This window comes from Enhydra lutris, unplaced genomic scaffold (assembly GCF_002288905.1).
Source record: "Enhydra lutris kenyoni isolate GAN:26980312 unplaced genomic scaffold, ASM228890v2 scaffoldscaffold11, whole genome shotgun sequence".
NCBI classification, from domain to species: Eukaryota; Metazoa; Chordata; class Mammalia; order Carnivora; family Mustelidae; genus Enhydra; species Enhydra lutris.
The window spans coordinates 21,756,197-21,767,465 of record NW_019154095.1 but is presented as its reverse complement, the minus strand read 5'-3'; the positions used below and the strand labels follow the sequence as shown (position 1 = coordinate 21,767,465).

General features: G+C 36.6%; 1 pseudogene; it reads left to right on the top strand.

The window, feature by feature from the left end:
* Nucleotides 1–673: 673 nt before the first annotated feature.
* Nucleotides 674–10,636, top strand: LOC111144466 (annotated as a pseudogene).
* The last annotated feature ends 633 nt before the right edge of the window (nt 10,637–11,269 follow it).

Below are 11,269 nucleotides of genomic sequence, written 5' to 3'. Positions count from 1 at the left end.
TCCACCTGTCCCACCTAAGTGGTTATGGCCTGGTGCACACTGAGATTCCCCAACTCTTGTTTACTCCAGGTCCACCTCTCTCATCAAGGCAGCCAGGCACAGTCTACACAGGGTCCACATACAAAGTCACTCTGTCAAGACTGGGAGAAATAGTTGTTCTACCTATTCACAGAAAGAAAACAAAGAAAGTGAAACAAAATGAAGAGACAGAAAATTGTGTTCTAAACAAAATAAGATAAACCATAGAGAAAAAAATGCTCTAATGAAATGGAGATAAGCAATCTATTTGATAAAGAGTTCAAAGTAATGGTTATAAATATGCTGACCAAAACTGGGAGAAGAATGGAAGAACAAAAGTAGAATATTAACAGTGAATTAGAAAATATAAGAAATGATTGAGCAAAGCTCAATAATACAATAACTACAATAAAAAATAAAATGGAGGAAATCAATAGCCAATTAGATGATATATAAGAATTGATCAAGGATCTGGAAAACAGAGGAGTGGAAACCACCCTATCAGAAGAGAAAAAAATAATAAAAAGAATTTTAAAATATGAGGATAGTTTAGGGGACTTTAGGACAATATCAAGTGTACAAATATTCACATCATATGGGGTTTCAGAGGGAGAATAGAGAGAAAAAAAAATCAGAAAACTTACTTGAAGAAATAATGGCTGAAAAATTTCCTAACATTGAGAAGGAAATAGACATCCAGGTCCAGGAAGCACAGAAAGTCCCAAATAAGAAGAACCCAAAGAGATCCATGTTAAAGAATATTAAAATTGAAATGATAAAAGCTAAGAATAAAGAGACAATCCTAAAGTCAGTAAGAGAAAAACAAATAGTCATATACAAAGGGAACCTCATAAGACTGTCAGCTGATTTTTCAGCAGAAATTTGCAGGTAAGAAGGGAATGGTGGGATATATTTAAAGTGCTGAAAGGAGGATGCATACTGAGTAATAAATGGAATTATTGAATTCTTGTATTGTATACCTGAAACTAATATAATGTTGTATTTAACTACTCTGGAATTAAAATAAAATTTTAAAAAGGGGGGGAAGTGCTACAGGGAGAAAACTTATAACCAAGAATACTATATTCAGCAAGGTCATGATTCAGAACTAAAGGAGAGATAAATAGTTTCTCAGAGAAACAAAAACTAAAGGAGTTCATTATCACTAAACCATCCTTACAAGAAATATTAGAGAGTTTTTTTTATTTCTTTTTAAAGATTATTTATTTGACAGAGAGGGAGAAAAAGTAAGAGAACACAAGCAAGGGGAGCAGGAGGCAGAGGGAGAAACAGGCTACCCACTGAGCAGGGAGCATGATGTTGGACTCAATCCCAGGACCCTGGGACCATGATCTGAGCCAAAGGCAAATGCTTAATGACTGAGCCATCCAGGTGCCCACAAATCATTGTTGTCATCGTCATCTTCTTCTTCTTCTTCTTCTTCTTCTTCTTCTTCTTCTTCTTCTTCTTTTTTAAGATTTTATTTATTTATTTGACAGAGAGAGAGGGAACACAATCAGGGGGGAGCAGGAGAGGGAGAAGCAGATTTCCTGTTGAGCAGGGAGCCCGATGTGGGCCTCAATCCCAGGATCCTGGGATCATGACCTAAGCCAAAGGCAACTGCTTAATGACTGAGCCACCCAAGTGCTCCACAGATGGTCTTCTTTAAGAAGAAAAGAAAAATTCATACTAGAAATAAGAAAATATGTGAAAGAAAAAATCTCACTGGTAAAGACAAATATATAGTAAAGGCAGTTGATCAGCCATTTAAAAGTTAGTATGAAAGTTCAAAGACAAAATAGTAAAATCAACTATAACTACAAAAAGTACTTAAGAGATACACAAAATAAAAAGATGTCAAATATGATGTTAAAAACATAAAATGGGGGGGGAGTAAAAATGTAGTGCTTTTAGAATGTGATCAAACTTAAGAAACTATCAGCTTAAAATGTATATGTCAGTATATGACCCTCGTGGTAACCACAAACCAAAAACTTATAATAGATACACAAAAGAAATAAAGAGAAAGGAACCCAAACATAACACTAATGAAAATCATCAAACCACAAGAGACCAAAAAGAGAAAGAAACAGAGAAGAACTGCAAATATGACTAGAAAACAATAACAAAATGGCAATAAGTATAAACCTATCAAAAGTTACTTTAATGTAAATGGACTAAATTATCCAATCAAAAGAGATACAGGGCTAAGGGGATTAAAAAAGGCAAAACCCACCTATATGCAGCCTACAAAAGACTCATTTCAGATCTAAAGTCACATACAAACTGAAGGGGAAAGGATAGAGAAAGATACTCCATGCAAACAGAAATGAAAAGAAAGCTAAGGTAAAATTAGTCACAGCAGAAAAAATAAAAACAAAGACTATGACAAGGGATTAAAAAAAAAAATTACTTAGTGATAAGAGGTCAATCCAGGAAAAGTTGTAACATTTGTAAATACTTGTGCACCCAAAACAGGGGCACCTAAATGTATAAATCAGATATAAACAAACCTAAAGAAAGAAATTGACTGTAATGTAATAATAGTAGGGAACCTTAAAACTCAACTTATATCAATAGATCGTCCAGACCAAAAAAATCAATAAGGAAACTTCAGCCTTATATAACTTATTAGACCTGATGGACTTAATAGATATAAATGGAGCATTTTATTAAAAAATGACATCCACATTTAAAAAATACACATTCTTTTCAAGTGCACACAGAATGTTCTATGAGATAGATTATATGTTAGGCACAAATCAAGCATCAGTAAATTCAAGAAGATTGAAGTTATATCAGGCATCATTTCCAATCACAACAGTATAAAACTAGAAGTCAACTGAAATAAGAAAACAAAGAAAATCCTACAAACATATGGAAACTAAATAACATGCTACTAATCAACTAATGGGTCAACAAAAAAATTGAAGAGAAAATTAAAAAAAAAATACCTAGAGACAAAATGAAACATAAAGTTCCACACTCAATGAGAGACAGCAAAAGCAGTTCAAAGAGGGAAATGCATCTACTGGGTATTTACCCCAAAGATACAGATGTAGTGAAAAGAAGGGCCATCTGTACCCCAATGTTTATAGCAGCAATGGCCACGGTCGCCAAACTGTGGAAAGAACCAAGATGCCCTTCAACGGACAAATGGATAAGGAAGATGTGGTCCATATACACTATGGAGTATTATGCCTCCATCAGAAAGGATGAATACCCAACTTTTGTAGCAACAGGGATGGGACTGGAAGAGATTATGCTGAGTGAAATAAGTCAAGCAGAGAGAGTCAATTATCATATGGTTTCACTTATTTGTGGAGCATAACAAATAGCATGGAGGACATGGGGAGTTAAGGGAAGGGAGTTGGGGGAAATTGGAAGGGGAGGTGAACAATGAGAGACTATGGACTCTGAAAAACAATCTGAGGGTTTTGAAGGGGTGGGGGGTGGGAGGTTGGGGGAACTAGGTGGTGGGTATTAGAGAGGGCACAGATTGCATGGAGCACTGGGTGTGGTACAAAAACAATGAATACTGTTATGCTGAAAATAAATTTAAAAAATGATTTTAAAAAAATGTAAAAAAAAATAAAAATAAATAAAAAATAAAAAAGAGGGAAATGCATAGTGACACAGACCTACCTCAAGAAACAAGAGACATCCCCCCAGAATTATCTTTGCACTTAAAGGAAATATAAAAAGAAGAAAAAGCCCAAAGTTAATAAAAGGAGGAAATAATAAAGATCAGGAAGGAAATAAATGAAATAGAGACTTAAAAAATAGGAAAAAAATGAATGAAACTAAAAGCTGGCTATTTGAAAAGGTAAACAAAATCAATACACCTGTAGTCAGATTCATCAAGAGGAAAAAAAAAAAAGAGAGAGAGAGAGGGCCCAAATAAATATAATGAAAACTGAAAGAGAAGTTACAACTGACACCACAGAAATACAAAGGATCATAAGAGACTATTCTAGATGATTATACATCAGCAAATCAGAAAACCTAGAAGAAATGAATACATTTTTAGGAAAACATAACCTTCTAAGGCCGAATCATGAAGACACAGAAAATCCAAATAGACTGATTACAAGCAATAAAATAGAGCTTAAAATTTAAAAACTCCCAAAAAATAAAAGTCCAGGACCAGATAACTTCACAACTGAATTCCTTCAAACATTTAAAGAAATTACTATCTATTTTTCTCAAATTCTTCCAAAAAATGGAAGAAGATAGGACACTTCCAAACTCACCTTAGGATGTCAATATTATCCTGATACCAAAACCAGACAAGGACAGCATTAAAAAAAAGAAAATTACAAGCCAATACCCCAATAAACACAGATGCAAAAATCCTCAACAAAGTATTAGCAAACAGAATTCAATAATACATTAAAAGGATCATATGCCATGATCAAGGGGGGGTTTATTCAAGGTATATGACAATGCTTCAACCTCTGCTAATCAATCAACATCATATACTAAATTAAAAAAGTGAAGGATAAAATATCATATGATCATCTCAATAGATTCAGATAAAACATTTGACAAAATTCAACATCCATTTATGAGAAAAAAATCTTAATAAAGTAGGTATAGAAAGAAATTACCAAAACATAATAACAGCCATTTATAACAAACATATAGCTAACATCATATTCAATGGTGAAAAACTGAAAGTTTTCCTTCTCAGATCAGAAACAAGACAAGGATGCCCACTCTTGCCACTTTTTTCAACAAAATATTAGAATTCCTAGTCACAGCAATTAGGTATGAAATAGAAAGCATCCAAATTGGTAAAACTGTCACTATTTGCAGATGATATGATATTGTATATAGAAGCACAAATTTAACCAAAGAGGGAAAAGACCTGTACTTTGAAAAGTATAAGATACTGATGAAAAAATTAAAAATGACCCAAATAAATGGAAAGATTTACTGTGCTTGTGGATTGGAAGAATTATTATTTTTAAAATCTCCTTACTATCCAAAACAACCTATAGATTCAATGCAGAACCCCAAGAAAATGTCAGTAGGTTTTTTTTTGTTTTTTGTTTTTTTTTTTACAGAACTATAACAAATAATCCTAAAATTTGTATGGAACCATGAATGAGCCAGAAGAGCCAAAACAATTTTGAGAAAGGATACACCTGGAGTCATCATGTTCCTGGATTTCAAACTGTACTACAAAGCCACAGTAATCAAAATAGTATGGTAATTGTACCAAAACAAATATAATGAAATAGAATGGAGAGCCTAGAAATAAATCCACACATATATGATCAATTAATTTATGACAAAGAAGGCAAGAAGACAGTCCCTTCAATAAATGGTGTTGGTAAAACTGGACAAATAAATGCAAAAGAATGATACTTAATTATATTATATACCAAAATAAATTCACATAGGCAGTGAACTATTTGACATCAGTCTTATCAATACTATTTCAGACCAGTTTCCTAGGCGAGGGCAACAAAGGCTAAAATAAACAATTGAGACTGTATTAATATAAAAAACTTTTGCACAGTAAAGGAAACCATCAACAAAATGTAAAGGCAATATAATGGATGAGAGGTGATATTTGGGTTAATATCCAAAATATGTAAAGAACTTACACAATTTAATATAAAAAAATGTTAAATCCTGATTTAAAAATGGGTAGGCAAGGGGCGCCTGGGTGGCTCAGTGGGTTAAAGCCTCTGCCTTAGGCTCAGGTCATGATCCCAGGGTCCTGGGATCAAGCCCCGCATCAGGCTCTCTGCTCAGCAGGGAGCCTGCTTCCTCCTCTCTCTCTGCCTGTCTCTCTGCCTACTTGTGATCTCTGTCTGTCAAATAAATAAAATCTTTAAAATAAAAAAAAAAGTGGGTAGGCAACTTCAAAAAATATTTTTCCAAAGAAGACTTACAAATAGCCAGCAGACACTTGAAAAAATGCTCAATATCACTTGCAATAAGGAAACTGCAAATATGGGGCAGCTGGGTGGCTCAGTCAGTTAAGTGTCTGCTTTGACCTTAGTCTATGATCCCAGAGTCCTGGGATCGAGCCCCATATCAGGATGCCCACTCAGTGGGGGCCTGCTTCTCCCTCTCCCTCTGTTGCTGCTCTCTCTCTCTGTCAAATGAAAAAATAATAATAAAATATTTTTTAAAAATGGAAACTGTAAATAAAAACGACAGTGAGATATCATCTCATAATCAGTTAGACTGACCATTATCAAAAAGACAAAAAATAAGAAGTGTTGGTGAGGATTTGGAGAAAAGGGAACCCTTGTACACTGTTGGGAATGTAAACGAGTGCAGCCACTGTGGAAAATAATATAGATGTTCCTTAAAAAATTAAAAATGGAACTACTATACAATACAGCAATTTAACTTCCTGATATTTATCTGAAGATAATAAAAACCATCAACCTGAAGAGAGACATGCACCCTTATGTCTATCATAGCATTATTTTCACTGGCCAAGGATCAGAAGCAACCAAAGTATCCATCGATAGGTGAGTGGGTAAAGAAGATGTGATGTATATACACAATAAAATTTTAACAGTCACAAGAAATAATGAAATCTCGCAATTTCTGACAAACTGGAGAGATCTAAAAGGTGTTACGCTAAGTGGAATAAGTCAGATAGGGAAAGAGAAATACTGTATGATTTCACATATATGTGGAATCAAAAAACCAAATGAACAAAGCAAACAAAACAGAAAGGTCTCTTCGATACAGGAAACAAACTGTTGGGGACCAGAGAGGGGAGAGAGGGGTCAGAAATGGACAAAAGAGGTGAAGGGAATCATGAGGTATGAAGTTACAGTTATAAAATAAATAATTCATGGAGATGTAATATACAACCTAGGGAATACAGTCGATAATAATGTACTAAATTTTTATGGTAACAGGTGGTAACTAAAGTTATCGTGGGGATCATTTTGTAATGTATAAAAATATCAAATCACTATGACATACACTTGAAATTAATAGGATATGGTATGTCAGTTTTACCTAAACCCTCAGGCTTCTTTAATGGTCTAAGTCTAATAATATCGTATAGAAGATCACTAAGAAAATCAACGTGCCTCTCTTCAGCAATGATACAATATGATGTAAATGCTTAATAGAGAGATATATTACATAGTGGCTTTGGCCCCTTTGCTAACGTTAAATTGGCCAGTGTTAAGCAGTCATGCCATTTCACTCCTAAGGAAGGCAGTTCATGAAGATTCCCTCCTGGCTATTTTGTAAGCCTAACACAATTTTTTCTGTTTTCTTGACATTTGCTTTTGACACCCCAACCAGTTTCTTGTCTTGTTTAGGCTCCCCGTGGAGTCACTCTGAAGGCAGAATGAGAGTAGAAAGGAGTCCAGTTGTTAGGCAGTAGCCAATAGAGATGACCTACATTCCTGCTCCCAATGGTTAGGCCTATAAACCTGGAGTGCGTCTGCGTAGGTCATGGCGAGCAGTGCAAGACATAGAACTTGTCTACAAGAAAATAATTTTCAAGAGGCTCTGGGAATAGTTTCTCTTACTGAAAGAAAGAAGCTATTTTTGAAGGAAAGAAGAGAGAGTGCTTTAGAAATAAAGCATAAATTCCCTCCTGTGTGTTTAGACACTAAAATCTGCAGGTAAACAAGGCAGCAGGGAGCATTTCCACACAGGGTGAGGAGAGAGGCAGGCAGGGGGAGATCACCACTTGCTACTACACTTGACATTAATTAAACCTGCTTTAAATAAAGAAAGTGTTAGATTATTTTTCTATTACATGCAATATTTACATTAATTATACCAAATGCTGAAACTGTTTTCTATAACAAGTCATCTGCACTCTCAATAAATTCATGTATTTTGGAGACTAAAAGGATGTGCTGGGAGAGGATTCTAGCATGCTGTACTTTGTGCATGTGAAATTAAAATGCTCTGCTCCAGGGAGCTAGTCCTTCGTTTCCACATCAGACACTGCTCTTTCCTTTTTTTTTTTTTTTTAAGATTATTTATTTATTTATTTATTTATTTGACAGAAATCACAAGTAGGCAGAGAGGCAGGCAGAGAGAAAGGAGGAAGCAGGCTCCCCACTGAGCAGAGAGCCCGATGCGGGGCTCGATCCTAGGACCCTGGGATCATGACCTGAGCGAAGCCTGGGATCATGACCTGAGCCGAAGGCAGAGGCTTTAACCCACTGAGCCACCCAGGTGCCCCATTTCTTGCTCCCCTATAGAATCATTAGTGAGCAAAATTCCTCTATAGCACACTGGGGTAAGGAGTCATCTCTTCTACTCTCTCAGCTTATGGTCTGAAATGGTATTTCCTGGGGCCGAAACTCTGACCAAGGGCTGTTTGGTTTACACAAACAGAAGGGGGTTCTGGCAGTTTCCTTGGCCTGCTCATATCTATTGATTTTCAGTTCTTCTAATTATAAGCCAGCTAAGATGGCAATGGATGGCATTCCATAGAGACCCATGTTTTTCCACTCCTTCCTCCATCCAGATACATAGACCTTCTTCTAGTCTCTTGTACCCACATTGTTCCCTCTCTGCATGGATTTTTGCACATGCCAATTGCTTAAACTGGAACACTGGTCTTTCACACTTTGCCTAGTTACCTCTATTCTCTTCCACAGACCCATTAACCTCTTTTATAGGACACAGAGCAATGACAATTACACATCTGTGGTGTGATTATTTGATCAATATATCTATCTTATTGAAATATGAGCCTTAAGAGACAGGAGTATATGTGTTTTGGTCTACCAATGTATCAGGGTCTCTCACTTATTCTAGAGGCCCTGGCATAGAGAAGGTATATAAAAATAAGTGTAGATTAACTGAGTAGATGAGCAAATGGAGTGAATGAATTAAAAAAAAAAAACCCATGGTTGTATCCATGTTTTGTCTCAAATTGCCCTTCTGCTTATAAAACCCTCTGGCTTTCAATCTTTTCATTACCTTCTTCCCATAATTTGAGAGATGCCAAATCCCAACTCCTGCATGAAGTAATTTTTAGCTATTAAATCCTCACCAAATCCTTTTTTTTCCTCCAAATGTCATACATAATGAACATACATGGAATTGCATTTTATGGTAGTTTTTTCCCCACATCTGTAAAATATGTCTTTCCTACCAGACTGTAGGTCTATGATGACACAGAAATATTTCTTACCATGCTTAAAACAGCACCTAACATACTGGAGATACAAAAATGAATTGGGCTTATTTCTGGATTCACTGAGATTTTATCTCTCGTTATACGAAGAAATGCATTAATGGCTAAGGGGATGACTACTCCACTCTTAAAAACAATGGCTTGTGTAGTAAAAAAAAAAAAAAAATGGATTTGGTTGGGTTAGGGAAGAGGAATAATGGCACAGTGAGAAGGGATAATGGCACAGTGAGAAGGAGTATATCTAGGTCCAATCAGGAAAACATAGCCAGCCCCACCAGTGATTTTAGCAAAGAATTTAATACAGGGCATTGGTTAAAGCAGGTATGAGAGAACTAGAAAAGTGAAAAGGGCATACTCGGGTAGCATAGAAATAGTAAACATAGTCACCTACCATCCTCAGGTTTAGAAACAAAGAGAAGAGATTGAGATCATTAGAACTAGAAGCTTGGAGGAAGCACCCTGAACCTGAAAGTTAGATCACTGAGCTGCTGGTGCCAGAGAGGTCACAGGGAGGCCAGAGGAAAAGGTTAAAAACTGGAAGGGCCTGCTACAGGAACAGTCACAACCACTATGGCAACACGGGTAGAAACAGGAAGCATTGGTGGGTCCTCGCTCCCACTGCCTGCCCAGTCTTCATCCCAGTGGCAGAACTTACCAGCTGAAAAAGGGTAAATGTACTTTGAAGCATCCCAGCTCCAGCATCACAAAGCCAAGTAGAGACAAGGAGGTTCAGAGCTGAGAGGCAGTAGCTTCACAATGGCACAGGAGGAAAAGAATGAATGACATTTCCTACTAACATTAAACTGCCAAGAATGCACAGATATTTGGCAAAATACATATAACATGGTAATTCTTATTTAAGTGACATTTTAGGATTTAAAAATGACCTTTTTTATTGGCTGCTTTTAAAACAGACCACTCCATATAATGATAATTCAGGGACTAGTTTTTACTCTTTCTACAGAATTTACTAATGGCCCACAGAATCATCAGTAAATTTTATCATCTTGAAATGCTCTGGGGAGGGGAAACTTCTGGTATTTAAAAGAAAATACTTCTGTTCTTTTCCTTACCAGCAGCGACCACACGTGGCCAAGATTAAGGCTCCAGACCTTCGTGGCAAGAAGGAGGAGCTGCTTGAACAGTGGGAAAACCCAAAGTTGGAGCTGTCCCAGCTGCATGTCCTCAAAGTGACAGTCAACAGTCACAGTGGTTTCAAAGCTCTGCAGGATCTCAGTTATTTGCAAATCTATCCCATGTGCTCTCACCATCATCAACCAGATTCAGAAGGAGAACATCAGGAAATTCTACAAGGGTAAGAAGTACAAACTCCTGGATCAGCAGCTCAAGAAGTTATGTGCCATGTGACTGCAGCTGAACAATAACAAGGAAAATCTCAAGACCAAGAAGTAGCAGAGGAAGGAGCAGCTGTACCTGTTGCGGGAGTGTGTGGTCAAAGCCTGAGCTTCTGTATCAATAAAACACAAACTGAAGGAAGAGAAGAGAAGCGGAGGGAAGTGGGAAAGTGGGAAATGGGGAGGGGAAGGGGAGGAAGAGAGGAGAGGGAGGGAAAAGAGAAGAATTTTTTTCCTTTTGGAAAGAAAATAAAAGGTTCTTAGAATATTTCAGGGTTATAAACAAATGCTTAAATTATGAGAATAAAAATATAAAATTAAACTTTAAAACTGTACAAAGCTTAAAGGACTTAATTCTTCCATTCACTGGGTATTTGTCATGATGCTAACACTATACTTCTGTGGGATAGCTTGGGGAGGGGAGCAAATCAATCTCTACTACAATATTGTTGAGTTCTTTCAAGTCTTCTTAACTATTCTCTGTTCACAACTCCTTTCTTCCCTCCATCCCTTAACACAAACACTCAAAATCTAGTCTCCACATTTCCCTGCCTATGCCCCAAAATACTGACACTGGGAAACTTTGTTACCCATCCTCTTTGCTACCTGGATTCCAGTTGGATTTGACCAGCAGCATGCACAAACAGAGGATCAGAGAAGAGGAGAGACATTGGGGTATGTCTTCCTGATTTTGACCATAGCATTTGGCTATGTCTCTGAAAGTGGCTAGCATCTCTTTTTG